At 37.7% G+C, this 17,626-nt stretch overlaps 1 protein-coding gene and 1 non-coding gene across 5 annotated transcripts in view; both read left to right on the top strand.

The window, feature by feature from the left end:
* Positions 1–17,626, top strand: part of LOC129763156 (RNA-binding protein Pasilla) — a 151,096-nt gene that overhangs the window by 56,794 nt on the left and 76,676 nt on the right. The gene's annotated exons all lie outside the window — the stretch shown is intronic.
* On the top strand, positions 15,776–15,915 carry LOC129763691 (U4 spliceosomal RNA). Its single transcript, XR_008741015.1, has one exon. It is a non-coding gene; the product is annotated as a U4 spliceosomal RNA (small nuclear RNA).

The following is a 17,626-nucleotide window of genomic DNA, read 5'->3' as shown; positions in this document are numbered from 1 at the left end:
ATCCATTTTGCATTTATGATTCACAGAAATGGAACACGGAGCTCAATATTGTCTATTTCGATTGCGTCGCAAGATTACCACATTTGCACAACTCGATTGGACTTGAGCCGAACGGATTACAAAATACAAAATTGCAAGGAGCTGTGGCTGTGGATCACGTTGTCAAATGTTTGTGCATTATTAGTTATGTCCTGTCAGAACGGCCGGGAATTTTTCATCAACGATACTACTTCTGACTTGAAATGTGTTCACACACATTCTAGAGCTTGCCACTCAGAATACATTCAAGGCGTGTTGCTTGATATATAAACTCAACTACTAAAAATGATGCAAGTAATACTACGATGAGAAGGCGAACGTATGGAACGTTAGTGCTATTGAAGAAGAACATTGAGATAGTCATTTGATGTCAGCGGTGAATTCCAGATTATTGTTTTTTCCTTCTTCGAATCACAATTTCTCGCGTCACTGTGCAGTCGCCATCTATGATTCTAGCAACGCTTGCGCATTGAATCTAGACAGGTGTTTTATCAGAATTGATGAAAAAAGCGTGATTGTCATTTTGTAAATCGAGCTTCCAGCTCGCCGTCGAAACGCCTGTCTTTAGACGAAGTGAGGTTACTTGCGAATGCGTGGATGAAATTTCGATGTAGCGGGCCTAGCGACATTTGTCATTTAACAACATGAATAAATTCGTTCTGTTTAAAACACGACCGACGGTTAATGTATTTGAATATTGTTTGTATAAAAATACTATAATCGCGGTTAAAAATAGGGTATAGGGGTTTAAATCTGTGGTTAAATGTATTGTTTGAAGCAAAATTTGAGGAAAAATTCTTTTTTCTGCATAGCCACTCTAATCGGTATTAAATATTTAGTAATCGGTATCCTAGCGGTATTGTATATAGTTTACATACTCATGTTTACCAAGTTTTTTGTGCATAATTTCATCAAAATCGGACAAGTTCGACCCCGAACATCGTGACACGGGTTTATATATATATATATATATATATATATATATATATATATATATATATATATAAATATATATATATATATATATAAATATATATATATATATATATATATATATATATATATATATATAAATATATATATATATATATATATATCGAAGTGAATCTGCTAATTCACGTCTCGTGTACCGAATATAATTCTCGATTAATGTATCAATTTGATGATCATAAGAGGTGGCACGTTATTTATCAAAACTGAACTAATTTTATCTCGCTATCCAACATATGTGTTAATCCCTATTTGTGGAAGCGATCTGGTGTAGTGGTAAAACCCGCATCTCTCACGCTGAAGGTCACGAGTTCAATTCTCATTCCTGAAATTGAAATTGTTGAAAGTCACTATAAAACAGAAAAACTGTTGCCCCGACTCATGAGTTGTTGAGTCTGATAGGTAGGAAACAGGTGTTGGAGTCGCCGCGGCGACGTAAAATAACCAAAGATAAACAACTTCTATTGGTCAGAGATATTGTGTGAAATTTTGTGTTACAAACAAAATTTCTCGTGCCGAAACGTTGGAAATGTTGCAGAATACATTTGGTAACTCAACTCGAAAGCGCGGTAGGTGGCCGAGGTGAGATGAACGATTTGACACGTCAAGGGAGACCATCCACCTCTTCAACTGCTGAAAACATCGACAAAATAAAAGGAATGGTGTTCGAAAATCGTCGTTCAAGTTTGAGAGAGCTAACCCGTAAATTTAATAATTCTCAGGAGACCGTTCGTCATATTTTGGTTGATGTTAGGGCATAAAAAAGCCGCAGCACCACTAGTGCCAAAACCATCTTTCAGGTCTGTCAAAATGGACTTCCGATCTGATCTTCTGATGAAAAATAGTTATCTACAATACAGTTAAAAAATCAACAATATTTTTGAATTAAAGTTAAAGTTACATATTGTAAAGGATTGCGAATATTACAATGATAAGAAGAGCTTCGTTTGTAACTATAGAAAACTTCGCTTTCCAAACAGTTTTCGAATGAATCCGTCAAATATTGCACAAGAGAGGTGCAAAAATGTGACTTCTCTGTGATGGCATCTCTCATATCTTTCTTAACTGAAAACGACATGTTTTTTTTGGTTCCTGGTTCAATAGGTAATCTGCTTTCGTTCGCTCCCATTTGACTGTGAATTGCGTGTCGTATCCATGAACCCATATCATGTTTCCGGCAATGATGTGGATTTAGGATTTGGCGAGGCCATCGGGGCCTTTTGTACGCATGAAATTCAACTCGTTCGGTACCAGCTTTGCACGAGCAATGTTCAACTCATCGATACATTGTTTTTGCGAAAGAGCATCGTGTTCTCGTTCAAAAGGATCAATTGAACTCAATCTATTTTTATTGTCTAGACCATTGATGATGATATGGAAATACTTTACCGCCCAGATAAAACTGATGACTGTACGACCGTTGACAACTGGCCGCTTGTCTGATTGGTTCGGGAAACGATGATAACGAGAAAGAGAAAAACTCCGGACCGGATCAAAATCTGCTGACGACCAGCTTCCGCGATGGTTCCGGATTACTCGACAGTTTTATTACCCGAAAACGAAGATTTGTCCCTCGTAGTCAAAGTTATGATATTGTAGATTTTTCCTACAATTCTTCTATCGGCTTATTAACACAAATGTTGCCGTTGTACGTAAATCGACAATCGTAAAACCAAACATATCAGTTATTGGTATAATTAATGTCGGGGAAAACCTACCAGAGCGTGTTTTTAATTGAAGTGGAGAATCCCAATCAATTTCCTCCCAGCAGTCCACTCCCGGATACCCGGATCGGGAAAATCTGGCGAAAATTTGATTGCCAATCTTCTATCTCAATTTCAGGACTTGTTTGCCTTTTTCTCTTGTTTCCCCGGTCGTTGCTGTGTGTGTGTATGTGTTTGTGGTGATGCGCTCCACTCTCGAACTCCACGAGTTTTAACTTTCCGAAATGAAATCCAAAAAAAAAAACATAAAATATCAGCTCGACTTACATAATATCTTGGCCATCGTTGCGCCACATCACTATCGAAGAAGGTGGCAGAATATCAGTTTCGTAATACCTGCACTGCCACACTGCGTTAGCGTCGCAGAGATTCGCTGGCTTTTCACTTATTTTTGTTTTCGGTTGACAAACCTCTCGCCCCTCTCCACCTTTTCAGGAAAATCCTCTCGTCTGACGCCAAGAGGGGCATGAATTACATAAAACAGCGCCTATCAATGGCACAGCACTGCAAGGCCTTCATTTGTGTGCTCGACAGAAACAGCATATCACACACATTCGTTTCCATTCCAGTGCTACCGCAGCTGATTCCGATGCTCGTCAGGTTCTGAGTTCCACTGCACGATCCCCGGTCGTTCTGCGTCGAGACTTGTAACTCAGTTCTCTTTCAGCCACTCTCAATCCGCGGTAGAAGCACATGCGCCCTTTTTCCTTTTTGGTCCACCGGATTTAGGGGTGGAAAACGGTTCCACAGAAAAGCTACACTGTAACGAGCGTCAGCAACATTGTATCCACACACACACACTTTCGTCCGTTGAGAGCGAAAGAGAACGAGAGTAACCCATACACCCCCAACCAGCCGATGGCGCACCAAACATGTGCCCTTCGCACTCGTGCCCTACTTTCGTGTACTCGCACACAGCACTGAATTGTGCGGGAGGCAAAACGGAATTCCAAAAGTGTCCTGCATTTGGATCCTTTTTCTTTCTTTCACCCAAGCTAACATCCATACCACTCATATTGAACACATGAGCGAGGGGTATCGGGGCTAGGGAGAATGTTCAAACTTTACAACGATGGCTTCTTCTCCTAATGTGTATGTATGACGGTATTTTATGAAAATTGAGATCGGTTGGAGAGGGTGGTCACGACAACCGGGGGTGGTGGGCCTTACATTTGGCAATTATCTCGATGCTTTTCTCGCGTGACCTAGTTTTGGTTCATCCGGCAGGCAAAAGAAAAAAAACAAAACGACGAGTCTATGTGTGACAAGATTGCGGCAACGATTGATCCCCGTAGGGGGCGTTTTGTCATATTAGCCGGACCCCGGATGCAGAGGCATCCGGAGACGTGTAGGGTAATCAATTTAGGGATCGTAGATTTATATGCACATTGCTCCCTCGCGGTTCGGTCCTCCAGCACTCGGTGAGGGCTCGTTTTTTGCCATCCACCCAGCAGAACGAAGTCTCGGAAACGCTGACGGCAGTTGTCGATATTTGGCGCAGCGGGAGATCTGTGATGTAAATGGCACGGAATAGATTATTTACGAGTGGGCCGAAGGGTCTCTTGAGTGGGTTATGGGCGATGCGCGAATATTTTCAGCTGAACTGAAAAGATTCTAGATGGAACTCGACCGGGAATCCAATATAACAATGCCTGGAAGAAAAATTCCCCAGAATCTCACAGGGGAGATACAAGTTTATCTATCAACATTATTATGTTCTCCATTAGAGTACTATCCTGGGTCACTTGAGGTTCGATGAAATAATTCGAGCTGTCCTAGTGTATACTAGTGTATTATCTTTTTCGACTGCTGGAACGCATTCCCCATAGTATTTTTAATAAAAAAATCTGATAATCTGATATTTTGATTTAGTGTCGTACTCGTAAACCCATGTTTTCTGTAAGCTCGCTGATGGCTGCGGGGTTTTTACATACATATTTTAAATTGTATCGATGATTTCATCTGTTCTGATCTCGTTCGTCTGTCACTGCATTTGTCTTTCTCGACTTATTCATAACTACTTCTGCCACTGATAAACGACTATTTTCTTTAGGGATCTTTGCCGAAACAAATTCCTAGTTTTCTTGATTCATCACAATAAAATTTCAAACCAAATATGTATTTCTGGATTCTGGATTCTAGATTTCATACTTAGAAACCAATTTACAGACAAGTGAATCCCAGATCCGGTTTCGCGTTCCCAAAATCGCAAAAAATTGTACAATACCATTTGTCAACGCAGAAATGAACGAGAGCTGGCAACTCTATCCACCGGCGTTACTGAAGGGGCGCATCGGCTGTCAACACCAGGGATGCCAGGTGATTTTTTTTAAATGTATTCACAAACCGTCTTCAAATGTCTTCACCATCATATCGGAGAAAACTAAAATACAAAACTTACTTTTGAGCAAAGATTGATAGCTTATTCAATGTTTATTCTAATTGGTATTGTTATATAGCACATCTCATGAAACTTTCCTTGAAGTTTTGAAGTTTATTTTAACAAATGTGAACACAGAATATATTGCGCAGCTGCGAACTAAATTTTATGAGTTTATAAATGATCATTAGCTCGATAAACCGTAGACTAAGTGAATATAGTCCAATTTCTTCCAAAAACGGAACTGTGATAACTCAATTTGTTAATTTCAGCTTTGAAGTTTTGGTTGTAAATCAAAACTGATTATTGAAACGGTATGTAACCGGAAAACCTTCGTTTTATGGAGTGGTCGTTTGAAAAATATTAACATACTAGCTGACCCGACGAAATTCGTCCTTATAATATAAAATTATTTTCAGACACAATTCTCGTTCAAGATTGTTCAAGCATTTGGAAATAACATATTTCTCCGTTGCATGGAATACATGTTTCATACAGAGAATATTACAAAATAAAGACAGCTCAAATCGGACCCTTCCTTCCTCGGGTTTAGGGAACACCAACACATTTGGCCTTCCATTTTTGTTTATATAGATAGAAGATATAGGAATGCGTTATTCCGTCTGACAATCCTTTTCCACTTTCGAACAAAAATCAATTTCGTTAGCGCCAACATCAAATGGACTAACAACGCTTAGCTAATTGTAGAACATATGGGAATTCAATTTCCTGAATTTTCCGATTTTTCTCTCCGCTATATTGATCTACGGGAAGCGACGAATACAACGAAATATAGATGACTCAAATTGAATTATTCCTTCCTCGGGTTTTGCGCTTACCACCACATTTGACCTTCCATTTTTATTTATAGATAAATGATATGGAAATGCGTTATTTCGCCTGAAAATCCATTTCCACTTACGAACAAAGATTAATTTCGATAGCACAAACATCGAATGGACTAACAACGCTTATTATGATGTAATTTTCGAACATGTGGGAATTAAATTTTCCAAATTTTCCGACCTTCCTTCAGGATTTTCCGAAAAATTTTTAATTTGTCTCTCCACTATATTGATCTACGGGAAGAGACGAATACAACAAAATAAAGAAGTCTAAAATCGGATTATCCCTTATTCGGGTTTTCCGCTTACCAACAGATTTTGCCTTACATTTTTATTCATATAGATTGTATAGTATAGGACCAAAAAAATAAAAATATAATGTTACTATTAGGCGTCGTGCCCAAATTACGTAACGTGATAAGGGGGGAGAGGGGGGTCGAGGTTGCGTTACTTTCTGTGTATTAGTGATAGGAAATTGCGTTACGTAGGGTCCAAAATCCGGATTTTTAGCATTACGTAATTTGTGCACGACGCCTTATTCGAATTCTCGAGTGCAAATGAACTAATGTCTTCTAGAGTCAATATGTATTCAGGCCTCTTGAAGTTCTCCAGAATTTTAAGGGAAAGTCGCTTTGTTGTTGAATTTATTCCATATACTTGTTGATTTTCGGCTTGAAAAAGTTAAAAAAAAACGAGTGAATCACCTCGAGTCAAAAGATTCCGTTGATTGCTAAGAATAAAAGTAAACAAGTGACACTGATAGAAAAAGCGAGCGAATGGCATTGAGACAAAAGCCCTACTTCTTTTGACGATACTTTCAACCAAAAGTTAAAATTTCATGGAAATAATCTTAGAACCTTAGAAATAGTGGTCCACATAAAATAAAAAAAATACTTCGTCTCGTAACGGCCAAATTGGTCTCCGTTCCATTTTGAACCGCTGGAAAAACTTCTGAAACACAACAGCGGCGTAAACAATAAAACGGCAAGAATTAAATTTAAAACAGGTTTATTTTCACGATCTTAGCTCGATGGAGAATCGCTACTCATTCTACAGAACCATTTGATTACCTATCGTCCTCATAAACCCATGTCGCGTCTTCAGAAACAATACGTTAGACGAATGTTGGCGTATTCAAACTATGAAACGTATGAATTTTTTGATTTCGAATATTCAATTTCTGTTTTGGGATTTTGGATTTCTAAATTTTGAATGTCTGTTTTCGGATTTTTTATTTCAGATCAAACTCAAATCTCGGATTTTGATTCCGAATGCAAACTCCAGATACAGATTCAGATTTCAGATTCCAAATGCAAAGTCCAGTTTGGGATTCTGGTTCATACTGGAGATTCCAGGATCAGATCTCAGATTAAAAAAAACCAGAATCTGAGTCTCCAGTCTAATTCCAGATTCATGTTTTGATATTCGTTTCAGTTTCTGATACAGAATCTCGTTCTAAATTGATATTCCAGCTGGTATATATATATATTCCCAATGCAATTTCTTGATTCTGGTTCGGATTGGGAAAGTTCAGAACCCAGAATCAGATCTATGATTTCGATTTTCTATTTCTACTTCTATTGAACTTTCAGATCTCATATTCACAGTCTGTATCCGTTTTTATTTAAATGCAGATTTGCAGATCGGGGTTCTGAATATTTGGATTCTAGGATCGGAAGCCCGAATTCAGATATTCTTAATTGAAAATTTCAGGTTCGAGCAATAATAATTCAGATTCCTGATATTGATTACAGTTTCGGACACAGATTTCGTTTTCAGATTGAAATTTCAGACACATGTTCCCAATACAACTAACTGATATTGGTTTGTATTCGAAGTAAGGTTCAGAATCCTGAACCAAATTTAACATTCAGGTTCAATATTAACCCTTTCCAGTACGATGTAATTTTCAAAAGAGCGGACCAAATGCAAACGCTTCGATTTCGATATTTAAATTCCCTATTCGAATTCCAGAATCACTTTCCGAATTCAGATTAGGATTCAATTTCAATACAAAATTCAAATACCAAATACAGATGATTCAGGTTTCCAGTCTTGATTCCAGATTCCAGATTCCAGATTCTTAATCATACTCAGATTCCTGATTTGAGTTTCAGCTAGTAATGTACATTTGAATCCGGAAGTTAGATCAAGAATCTAAATTTGAATATAAAATCTGGAAATCGATCAGTTTTTTTTCATGAAATGCTTCTATTCAGAATATTCCTCGTTTAGATTGTATATCTCTGAAATGGATAATTATATTATCATTATATTAACATGTACGGTCAAGAATATTTTATACTTTTGTCATGTTATTCATGCTAAAACGTCTTCCAAGTTTCAAACAATTATAGTTCTTCTAGACCAAAGGTGTCAAGACACTTTTTTTTTATCTAGATTCATCGGTCATTTCTACCTCTATTCGAAAAAATGTAACACTATAGTCGGAGCTGGACTCCGTTCGTAACGCATGTAACGGCTGTGAAAACCAAGAAATGTCAAATGTGGTAAATAAAATATAAAATCATTTAAGAATTCAACCATCAACCAGAGCAGACGTGCGATTATTTGGTTGCCGCAAAAATGTAAGGGCCTTATTCCCCGTATACGCTTCACGGTGAAAGCGAAATGAACGGCACGCCATTAAATTTCGTTCTACGAGTTAGTTAAGCGTCAAAGATAATCACCCCGATTCTGCAATCCGTCGGCTTTTGCATTTCATTCGAAACCATTATTTCGTTTGAGTTATAATTTAGCGTTCCCTATTTCGTACGTTTTGCCCATTCGAGAGAAGTTGAAGTAGATCGAACGAAATTCAGAAACAACTCGAACGGAATACAGAATGGAATACTATCAAGTCGATCGAAATATTTCGAAACGATCGAAATACAAAATAGGGGTGAATGGGAAAATCCAACAATGACCACTTTTCAAATAGAAATTATGAATGAAAATTAACTTCTCCGTATCAAATTAGTGTTCAATTTGAATGGAAAACATTGTGGTAAAATATTATCTTACAAAAATTGTATCTGAAGATAATTTTATTTTATGATGATGAGTTTTAGTGGGAATATCGGAAAGTTAATCGAAAATAGGTTAATTTAGGGTGGGGAAAACGTGCTTCGTATAAATAAATAATGCCAAGTACAATTTTTCATTCAAGTTTTGGCAATTGGCAAAAGAGTAGTTTGCCTTGGTAAAAACTAATTGCGTATCCAGATGCCAACACCGTACCGTTGCCGTCTCGGATACACTTCATTCCGTTTTCACCGTAAAGTGTATACGGGAATAAGGCCTTATTACTTTAATATCATCGTTCACGCCTCGAAGTGAATCCTCTCGCAATTCGCACTGAAGCTTGAATATTGGTAATAAAAAAAGGAAAATCAGATCGTTTGGATGGTGTTTTTTCTCTCTGGCAAAATCAAAGCACCTTTTTAAATTCAGGTGTTTTTCAAAAACACCATTTGAGTGCAGCCTGTCAATCACTTCATTTTTCTTCACTTTTGCTTGATATAGCATCTATTCATCCCTGAACAATTTGCATCCAATTACTAAGCGTTTCCATTGAAACATTCATGAAGCGCTACCGTGAACAGGGCGTCTCCATCGAATAATCGCATTCTTCATTTCGAACGCAATTCTACGCTTGTTGACTTTCTACCCCATTCTGAATTTAGATGTCGCACCCTCGTGCCAATGACTTTGAATCGCTTCCCTCAACTCCAAAAAATCATAGCAACTATTTGGCCTTGATGGGAGTCGCCATAAAAGTTAGAAAAATTATAGGAACAAAAAAAGAAGAATTCTCTCTACTTAATTCGCAAACTTTGGCTCTCATAAATTTCTTCCCATCAAACTTTGCCAAAGTCTTCAGCGAAGCCATACACACATACGAATTCCTAACCAGAAGTGCTTGTTCTGCTTTCTCCGGGAAAGCCTCTTTTCCGCAAAGCACCCAGTCGACAAAGTCCCAACCGTCGTTACGTAATTTTATTACCTCTGCTTTCATTTCTTCGCATCTTCGCATCCTCTTGCCTCTTGCTGAAGATGCTGTAAAATGGAGTATCGTAGCAAAAGCAGAAGAATCCTGATTCCAGCATCCCAACGCCCGGAGAGTTGATTATTTCTGCCTCCCTTTTTTCCCAGCCGATCACAGAAAGGAAGGCCAGAAGACGCAGTCTCTTGCTGTCATCGTGTGTCAAAAAAGCGCTCCTAGAGCCTATGGAGCGAGCAAGAAAACAAAAGACGCCACACTCACTGTAGACACTTAGCATAGGAGAGGGACACATGAGAAGTGGTCCCGTTGACGCTGGGCGAAAATACTCCGACGGTTTGTCAACGACACAATGAACATCCGCTCGGGAGGGGACGGGCATCTTTTTGTTTCGTTCGCCTTCAGCGGTGGCATCCGGGAGCCTATAGCTATGAATTGCCGACCGAAGTTTACCTACTTTTTGTTGGAGCCTTGAAGTGGGGAATCTTTCGAACCGCTCGTGGTCTCATCATAGGATGATCAAGACAATCGAACTAGAACATACAGTATGTACAAAAGTTTATCTAACGCTGCTCAATTTTCAAATTTTGTTTCAGTAATCCACCAAAATAATGCAATACATATTATGAAAATATGGTTGTTGAGTGCTTGTTAAATTATTTTCGCGAATTCCTTAACATTCAAAATGAACCACAAATGTTATATTAGGTTCTCCAAAACAGGGCTATGAAGTCGAAGTCGAGGAGTCGGAGTCGGAAGGAATTTCATTATATCAGGAGTCGGAGTCGGAGAAATTTAACCGACTCCGACTCCGACTTCCAGCAAAATGTTCCAATAATATTATGTGCTCAGTGAATGTAGGAGAATGTAGATAATGTCAAGATAAATCCATTCTTGCTTAGGGGATGCGTAATGCACACTTTTCCTATAAATAAAACGATCTAATGAAAAACGTGGCTTAGAATTATTTAATATTAGCTGATCCGGCAAACTTCGTCTCGCCCAAAATTTATTTTTCGTTATTACATTTACGTTTTCTTTTCTTACGTTCGCAAAACTGTTCATTGATTGATCTTTTAGTCTACCTTTTAAAATTAACTTTTACTATAAAACTCCTAGTACTTCAACCAGAACTCGTCATTCTAATATCAAATTATTTTCAGACACAATTCTATTTCAAGATCTTTCAACCACTTGCAAATAACATGTTTATCCGTTACATGGAATAAATGTTTGATACAGAAAATATGATAGAATAAAGACAGCCCTAAATCGTAAAATTCAAGTCTCGAGTTTTGCTCTTATCAACACATTCGGCGATCCATTCATATTGATATAGATAGAAGAAGATATGAGAGTGCGTTTTATCACATTAAAATCAATTTCCACTTGCGAACAAAGAACAATTTCGTTAGCGCAAACATCAAATAGACTAACAAAGCTTGTCACTATGTAATTGTAGAACATGGGCGAATTGAAACATTTCTCATATCCAAAAAGTCTCATATTCCAAATTTGGTTTCATCTGCTTGAATAGTTCTCGAGTTATACAACCCCCCCCCCCCCCTCCCCTTGTAGGGAGGGGAGGAGTGTCAAACCACGTTAGAAACGTTTCTTGCCTCCTGCTTTCTTTGCTTGATTAGTTCTTGAATTATGCAGAAATTTATGCTTCATTTGTATGGCAAACCACACCCATCCCCCCCCCCTTTGAGAGGGGCGAGGAGTGTCTATTTACCATAGAAACGTTGCGTGCCCCCTAAAACCTTCACCTGCCAAATTTGGCTCCGTTTGCTTGATTAGTTTTCGAGTTATGCAGAAATTTGTGTTGTTTCATTTGTATGACAGCCCCCTTAAGAGAGGGAGGAAAAGGATCTAACCGCCATAGAAACATTTATTGTACCCTAAAACATTCACATACCAAATTTGGTTTCGTTTGCTTGATTAATTCTCGAGCAATGCAGAAATTTGTGTTTCATTTGTATGGCAGCCCCCCTTTAGAGAGGGAGGAGGAGTGTCTTACCACCATAGAAATATTTATTGCACCCTAAAACCTTCACATGCCAAATTTGGTTTTGTTTGCTTGATTAGTTCTTGAGTTATGCAGAAATTTATGCTTCATTTGTAGAGTCCCTACATACACCCAAACTAGCGTTGGCAGAAAACATTTCATCTTTCGCAGAAAAGATGCCATTTCCTGTGCATGAGAGTCAAATGCGCAAATAATGAGTTATTTTAAAAGCTTAAAAATGGTTTGTATGTATGCGAGCAGACATCTTTTTCTCTTTTTTTTTCTTTTCATTTAGGATTGTGCAAAAAAAAGTCCATACGATGTCAATGGGGATCGAACCAAGGCCGGCTGGCTGGAATGCAAAGTTACTTTGCACGACCACGCTATCCATATAGCTGCCAGCGCTATTATAAAGGAGCGTGATAATATTACATCTCATCATAAAATGAAGTAGGAAGGTGTTTTCTAAGACGATAAAGAAGAACATGAACGAGAATATACCTTTCTCTGTCTGGGCCGTGTATTTGGAAAACTATACGAAAAGCTTTCATATGCTTTCATTTAAATGTGTCTCTTGTTTCGCTCCCTCATATTGGCTCTAGCATATATATTATACAAATGATATACATGTATTGGGGAGTAGAACATTTTATGTTATCTTTCAGCTCACTCAATGTAATAAATCGGGTTACCAGAACATGTGCTAAAAATTAACTTTGGGTGTACCAATTTTCATGTCGATCGGTTCAGTAGTTTTAGAGTCCATAAGAATCAGACAGACAGACAGACAGAAATCCATTTTTATAGATATAGATTTTTCAAGTCGTAGTCGGTACTATTAATCATCGGAGTCAGAGTCGGAGTCGGGAAATTTTTCTCCGACTTCTCAGCCCTGCTTTGATTTTTTGTGTGTCGAGCGATCTGATACCATCTTCGTTGTATGCTTTGAATACTTGAATGAATCTTGCTGGAATGTGTACCGAAGATCTAGCTTCAATTTTTGTGAACCTAATTGAAGCGTTCGTTTCGATATGTCTAAATAAATCTCTTTGGTCACTTTGAATTCAAATCTACCAGCACAGAAGATGGTAAAAAAAAAGACGTTTTATGTTGCAATAATACATCTCCGTGTTTGACTGCAGGCCTCAAAAACTCCCCTCCATCGGTTCGTCACCATTTTCGCATCACATCAGACCTGAATAACATTATTTCAGTATCTGACCGAATAACCTTCTTTCAGCCATTAATTTTCCAAATAATGTGATATGGTATCCACTTCTGCCGTTTTTTAATAGTTTTTTTCCTGATAGCCATGGTTTTCATGTGCCACATGTCCCTTAAAACTTTATTGATGATGTGGATTTCGCATTGTTTTTGAGTTGATACTATACTGCCATTCTACACATAGTTGTCCCATGTTACTATTCGACAAATTTCACTTTTCTTCATAAAACGATGTTTTTATGCCTAGTCTTCCGGAATAACATAAGAAAAGTTATAGTTTGTTCCCAGCCTTCAAAAAAACAACTTCAAGTTCAATTGTCCCATGTTGATATTCTATTCATAACTGTCCCACCATATATTTTTCGTAGATCCACATCAAATAAATCAGTTTGAATACAATAATTTTATGTCACGCTTTCAGCAGGGCTAATGTACTCATTTCTGGTTTGGAAGAACGAACTAGTTCTCAAGAAAATGAAAAAAAGTTTAACAGAACATGGGTACACCTTGTTAGTGAAAGTCTAATAACAACGAGATTTATTATATTCAGCAAAGAATTGCAGATCACTCACTTCTTAGAATATCAACATGGGACAATTGAACTATATGTTCTTTTTTGAAATACTGGGAACAAACAACAAGTTTTCTTTGTGTTTTTCCGAAAGATTATGCATAAAAACGCCGTTTTAGTTTTTATGCATAATCTTCCGGAAAAACACAAAAAAACTTGTTGTTTGTTCCCAGTATTTCAAAAAACAACATATAGTTCAGTTGTCCCATGTTGATATTCTAGTCATAACTGTCGCACCATGAATTTTAAAGTCTGTAACCAATATTGATTGATTTAACTGAGGGAATCTTTTCACATTTCATTAAACAATAGTTCTCTGCTAATAAAAAGCCCGATGTATTGCTAAACCAAAATGTTGAAAGCTTCTGATAGACAAATATGCTAGAAAACATTGAATGCGTTTTTCTCTGTTGCTGATTTTGGAACATGGGACAACTATGCGTAGAACGGCAGTATAGGCCTATATGAAAGAACCACTTTTTTGAACATTTGAACTATTTTAGCAATCGCGAATCGTTTTGGAACAGAATAGAATAATTGATCACGAAACCTTTCAAACAGGGCGAAAACAGCTGTGTGCAATATTTACATTCGACGAAGTGACAGCACCGACGTGTATAAACAGAAAAACGATACTAGGCATATTTGGATTTATTTGTGTTCCATTGTCGTTTCCCAGATGCTGGAAATTTGATGAACAGATGTATTCGAATTTTTCTAGTTTTGAAAAAAAATATTAAAAGCAATTTCCTGAGAAATTAGTTATTCCGTCCTTCCCGGCAGCACACCCCTTTATCACGCAATGTCGGCCAACCTTGGCCTACCAATCGATTCCATCGATCCCATCCGTCCAACATCAAACTAACCTACTTATCGTAACCACATCGTCTCGATTTGGCCTGCTTCCGGTGACCACCACCACCACCGAATATTGTGTAAAGAGTGGGACATACAATTTGTACCCACATTCCGTGGCAAATCATAAAAAACACGAACAACAACCAGCCAGCCCTTTGCATCATGCTGCTGCTGCTGCTGGTAGCTGGATGGTGGTGTGATTGTGACGATTATTTTATTATTCTTTCACACGCCGAGCAGCAATGGCTTTTTTTCGTTGTATTGTGGTTAGGTATAGGCCGGCGGAAATAATTTTTCACCCGATAGGAATGCGAACAAAACGAAGCTTAAAACCAACCAACAGCTAGCGCAAGGCCTCGTCTGTGCTTAGCTTCTGTGCGATGGTTTATTTAATTATCGCGTACCGCTCCCCCGGCAGCTAGAAGCGCACAAAATGTTTAAAAATGTTTCTTTTTTTTTTTCATTTGTGTTTATGCATGCAAATGTGTTAGCATTTTCAGTTGCACAATTTTTTTTATTTTCTGTTTTTCTTTTTTTCCTCTCTCGATATCTGCATACACTTAAAATCAGTAATAACAAACACTGAAACCGATTTGCTCTTTGCCTCCCTCATTTACCCGACTAACTGACCGAATGACTGACTGACTGAATGCCGTCGCTACCAGTTTGGGTCTGCAGAGTTAATGAATTTATACTTTGCTGCGCTTGGTTAACAACTTAATAAAACGTGTTATGATTCGTTAATTGCGTTTGAATGCGGTTTCCATTTTGCGCCAATCTGTTTTGTGCCTATGTTTTGCATAATTAGCAGCTATTTATAGTGCGCACTCCTCCCCACACCCGGGATTGCTTTTTGCGCCATAATTTCAATGCGCACGGCGTTGAATTCCACCGGGACACGGGCCTATGATGCCAGATCTACCGGAGCAGATCCGTAGAGCCACGGATTTGTTAAACGAAAATCCGCTATAAATTATGGAAATTATGCCCACGAATTGACATAATTTACGGATTTATATCGGATATTTGTTTCCAGTTTTTGTTTATACTTTGACCCTTCAGAATCAAAGTTCAAACTGATGCTAAAGCGAGCGTAGAGGAATGGAACAAAATGAAATATGCCTCTACCCGAAAGATTTGCGCAGTGGCGATATCGTAACTAATGTGGTTTATCCGAGGTGCGATTATTGCTAGTTAAAAACTAACAAAAATCTCTATCCAATTAGATACATATCGAGATTAAGTAAATATAATATGGTGTCGGAGTTATTTGCATTCAACATGAAGTGTATATGAAAAAAAAACAAAAACAATGTTAAAAACTACTGACGGTTTTATGATGTTTTGAGCCAACATCCTCATGAAATCTTGAAATTATTTTAATATATGAAAATTGTACTGTAATTCACTACTCACGGTTTTATGATGTTTTGAGCCAACATTCTCATGAAATCTCGAAATTGTTTTAATATATGAAAATTGTACTGTAATTCACTATTTAACTGATAAAAAGGTTTAGAGAACAATCGTACTTTAAGTCCTCGAAAGCAGATCAATGATCATTTGATCTGAACCTCAGACCTAACGGACTTGAGTCCTACGAATCTGTCGGAAAATGTTCCACTACTGAAGACGTTGTATTAATCGTTGTTGATTTGGAAGACCATTTGATCTGTGCCCGGAGGTGTTCTTAAATGTGCTATCGACTCATACTATTTAGTACAGCATTTACTCAAACGAGAGGCGAGTTTGTTCATAATATAGATGCCATTAGCAAATGAGCACGTTTTCACGTCAAAATAATCTCTCTTTTACTACCAAATAACACGGAAAGATCCAATTGCATTTTATAATGTGGTGCTATACTTTCGTGTACTGGTACGACAGCATCAGTGGTTATGTGGATAGCGTGGTTGTGTGGCACATCCTTACAACCCAGCCGACCTTGACTCAATTCCTACATGGCAACGAGATTTTTCTTGTACAATTCCAAGCTGACATTCAGTCTGAAACAGCTGTACTCAACATTATAATGAACACGTGTCTGTGGTCCTTCTGAAAAAAGGTTGAATACGACTGGTCTGAGAGAATGACAAGTTTGCTCCATACTTCGTGCATCACACGCTTAACCCTTTCATTACGGCACTTGTGCTCCGCCGAAGTGCTACCCCTGTACGGAGCACTGCGCCGAAAAGTATGCACATCGCGCTGGTGTGATCGAAGAGCAGTATGAATTTCATGTCGTCTAAAGACGACGCTCGTACACACAGGGTTAATCTATCAAAGGACTATCAAAGGCCTAGGTCCTGTCTAGAATAATATCTTTTACGTCAACGTTAGTTTGGGTGTATGATGCAACTTATACAAAAAGAAAGAAGGACCCCGTACAATTATTATCAGAAAATAATTCACAGAAAGGGCCGGCCTGGTATGTGAGTAAAATGTGCCCCCAGACCAAATCACCCGCTCTATGGATAATATTGTATAGATTACTAAATAAGAAATAAAAAACGTACTTTTCAATGTTTTTTACGCCATTCTCGATAGCTTTGAGATAAAAATTTGAAAAAAAAATAATGAAAGTGCATCTTACTACATTTACATCAAACCTTTAAAAGGTAACATTTTTTCTTGAAATAAGTTATATTTGAAAAATAACAAAAGATAATATATATATCGTTTTGTCTCAAATTCCGAACACTTAAGCTTTGTTGGCCATTAAACAGTTTTTCATTACTCAAAATGGATATTTTGGTTAAGGTTAAATTTATATGGCTTTTATATGTACAGTGGGGTAAAAATCGATATTTTTGAAGATTTTGCTTGAATTTTTACCTGGAATTGTTCATATCGATATTGCAGCGAAATTTAGATAGATAGAAGTGTGGTGTCAAAGAACAAATTGTAGAGCGATTATGAAGCTTCAATTTAATTTATAGAAACAGTCAAGTTCAATATGAATTTTTAGGATATAATTAATAATA

The sequence above is a fragment of the Toxorhynchites rutilus genome, chromosome 1 (genome assembly GCF_029784135.1).
Source record: "Toxorhynchites rutilus septentrionalis strain SRP chromosome 1, ASM2978413v1, whole genome shotgun sequence".
In the NCBI taxonomy this organism is placed as follows: Eukaryota; Metazoa; Arthropoda; class Insecta; order Diptera; family Culicidae; genus Toxorhynchites; species Toxorhynchites rutilus.
Note: the sequence above shows the minus strand (reverse complement) of the source record. Positions and strands in the feature narration are given on the sequence as shown.